Raw genomic sequence first — 3,789 nt, forward strand, 5'->3', positions numbered from 1 at the left:
TCCTGTAAAGTTAATTGTCGCAAGTCTTTTATCACTTATAAGTTTTGCTGTTTATTTAAAGGATTCTAAACAATTATATTACTAAAATTCATACAGGTATAAATACAGTGGAACCAATAATTTCAACATGGAAATATTACAACGCAGTTATTATACAGAGAACTGCTGTCTCACATTCTCAAGACAATTCTTCTTGCAAAAATTTAGATCTATTCTCTAAAGTTAATTCTCAAGATTCACTATTACTATTGATCGATGAACTCTAAAATACTTTTTCTTTTGTAATTAATAAAGTTTGTAATTAATTTCAGTAATGCTGAAATCTTTTTCCAGTATGAAAACCTTACGGACAGTGTAGTATCCAGTTTTGAATATAAAGTGCTTCTTTATCCTCTACTTTTTGCTTAATTGTTTTAAAAGTCTCTCTTCTTTAAACTGAAACTTTCTTTATAATTCTTCATTGTGTTTTCTCTTATCATTCACCTATTCCAGGAATTATCGATTCCCTTTTTTTCTCTTTATCAAAGATGTGAAACTGTAATGTAAGGTGGGTTTCAATCCCGAGTGTCTTCCCCCCTCACTTTTAATTGTCTTTTGCTTCAACCACTGACTTTAAGACCGTCTTACGGCCTGCTAAAGGAGCGAGAGCCCGTGCTGACTTGCCAGCTCTATATGCAATAACAAAAAGTTACAAAAACAAGAACTTATTTAATATGTTTTCTTATCAATGGTAATGAAGTTTAATGACTGGAATCAACAAGGAAAACATTAGTTTCCCAAACTACCTATGAATGTCTTAAAACGAAACCAAAGATTCATCAAGAATACTTACAGCAGCCTCTCTTTTTAATTGTCGTTAACTTACTATATCTTTTACATGATAAAACATGACCATAATATTTATTTATGTCCAAGAATACTACCTAGGTGGTGAATAAAATCGCCCGTTCTATATTACTGTACAATTGATTTATTAATTCTTACTGGCGTCGCAACGACGAGGTTATTGACGCCGTATTACTGTACAATCTTGACAGAAATATCTCAGAGAGAGAGAGAGAGAGAGAGAGAGAGAGAGAGAGAGAGAGAGAGAGGAGAGAGAGAGAGAGAGACGAGAGGAGAGAGATGAGAGAGAGAAGAGAGAAGAGAGGAGAGGAGAAGAGAGAGAGAGAGGGAGAGAGGAAGAGAGAGAGAGAGAGACTAATAATCAGTCTAAAAACTTGTTCACTGTTTCGAGATAGAAAATTTTCGTTTAAAAAAACATCATGTTTAATCATTTTATAAGTACGTTCTTGTAAGGTATATAAAAGAAAGTAATTCAACAACAAAGTTGTACTATTACAATAAATCAACAATTTGAAAAATTACAAATAACTTATTTAGAACAATACTCATTTTAGAGTTAATCCAAATCAATACATTAACTGTTACACGAACAAATACATTGCTTAATAATAAAAACTAATGGCTAGATGCAATTTGGAGGACTTAGGGAATAAAGAGGGGAGGTCTCCGGATACAAAATTGGCATTCAAGATAAATCCTCCGATAGGCAAGGTTGGGTCAAGCAAGATAGTGTGACAAGAAAGATACATGATTAAGCTATGTTAAGCAAGGTTAGTGACAGGTAATCTCCTTGGTTAAGTGTGAATAGGCTACATGGTCACGTTAAGTATCTTCTATGACATGTTCAAACCAATCCTGTCCTTACTTTTCCCCATCTTCGCTTTATTTCTTAAGTTCACAGAGATCCAGTGGCTACCAAACACATTGGCAAGTTACAAAGACGCCTCATCTGTATTGCAGGAGGAAGCATAAGAAAAACATTCACGGCTCTGCGAATGTAACCACCTTGTCTTGAACTTGCTGTTCGACCTCTGGGAGTTCCTCGAGATACTGCAAGACGCCACAAACTGATTCTTTGGCTCTGCAGCAGAAATGTCTAGGGGTGACGAAAGAATTGATGTATTCCTTAGGAACCAACTTCTCCCTCAAGTCCCGTTTGCATGCGCGAGTTAAGACCGAGACCAACCTCTCGGGCAGCTGGTGTTTGTCCCACTCTTGAGATTCAGCAAGTTCTGATAGGAAAAGAGACCTCATCCCTCTTTCAGGAAGCAACTCAAGTCCGAGGGACAGAGTGTGCCACAGTTTGGTAGGGTTCCTCAAGTTGAAACTGGGTGACCACCAGGTGTCCTGCAAGAGCCTTCTCAGCATGATGCATGCTACCCAAACCATTCTCTGATTCTTTGTCAAATTCTGGAATGCCAGTCCTTCTAGAGTGTACGCACAATATACCCACTCCCCTGCATGGCTGAGAAGGTGGAGGGGCACGTCTGATTTTCTCTCAGGGTCTTTTATTAGGTTTGAGGGAAGTGAGGTGTTGACATCATCACAGGGGCACGTGATGGGTAACACTGGCATGATAAGAGTTCGTACGAGTTTTATTTGACCTTTGATCGCTATCATCCAGAATAAATACACACCATCAGGTGCTCGATTGGTGAAAGGAGGCACTAGAGATATGTAAGGTGATCCTGGGGTAAATTTTATCAGAATATCGAGAACATTTTGGAGAAATGTGTTAAGAAAAGTATTACCTGAATAATGAGAATTTTTGGAATCGCTTTCAACGGCCATTATTATCCTATCTTCATCTACAAAATCTTCATAACTTAGATTTTCCTGAACACCTGCATTAGATATCTCATAAAAGAAATTGATTTCAATGGTATCGAATACTTCAAAACCCTCATGGAATGATCCAATGGGAATGATTGTACCTTGGCATCCAGATTCATTCAGCAGTTTCTCTAAATTGTGGATTTCTGTCTGGATAAAGCGCTTAATATCTTCTGTATCCATTTCCATGCAGCACTTAGCTTTCGACTGCTGAAATAAGTTAGAAATTGAAGAAATGTTTAAAATCGTTCCTCTCCGTTTGACAGTTTCATAAGCTTGTGTTTGTTCGTTTTCCTCGTTTTTGATGAGCAGTGCAGTATCATGTGGTAATTGTGGAATGTTGTAGTAGGTGCAAAGATCTTCATATTTATTCATCAGTTCTAAAGCAGTCAGTCCAATTGAACATCTAATGTCCAACGGCATTCCAACAACTTTCATGTACTCCTGCAGATATTCAAGACATTTCTTGTGGCCTGTTATTGCTGCGACATGGGCTGGGGTATAACTGCCAATAGACAACGCTACTGTGGAGGCTCCTTTATGTAACAGATATTCTATTATATTCATTCTTCCAAAAGCAGCTGCAACGTGCATCATGGTGTACCTATAATGCCTTTGGACAACTTTATCTGTTTCCAGACGTCCAAAGTGGTTGAGGATTACATGCAGAATGGTAACCAAACCATATTTTGCTAGAGAATACAATAACAAACACATGTCACCTTCTGAGGCGTCCTGCTCTAGATCAGGTAAGCGTTCACTCCTCAACTGTCGCAGCTTTTGCAAGTGGTTTTGCATATTGATTCTTGCATCCACTTTGCTCTCTTTCTGACACAAGTTTTCCAGCGTTTTGAGTTCATGGGTCCAAAAGTCTTCCAGCAGGAACCAGAAGAAATCATGAGACGTGTCGAAAGTGAATGGGGACATACCAAGGTCCCTGTAGAGTGCCAATTGAGTCTGGATATGGCGTCCCTCCACAGCCTTTTGGAATGGGTTAGGTTCGCCTGGTAGAGGATGGAGAGAATAATTTTCCAGACCAAGCAGCTGGCAACTTATGGACAACCCTAGTGCTGATGCCTGCAAAAGCAAACGCCTGGCCTCTTGGGGTCG

General features: G+C 38.7%; 1 protein-coding gene across 1 annotated transcript in view; it reads left to right on the top strand.

The window, feature by feature from the left end:
* LOC135200510 (uncharacterized) overlaps window positions 1-3,789 on the top strand; it is a 55,587-nt gene that overhangs the window by 49,110 nt on the left and 2,688 nt on the right. The window lies entirely within an intron of this gene.

Source organism: Macrobrachium nipponense, chromosome 27 (genome assembly GCF_015104395.2).
Source record: "Macrobrachium nipponense isolate FS-2020 chromosome 27, ASM1510439v2, whole genome shotgun sequence".
Lineage (NCBI taxonomy): Eukaryota > Metazoa > Arthropoda > Malacostraca > Decapoda > Palaemonidae > Macrobrachium > Macrobrachium nipponense.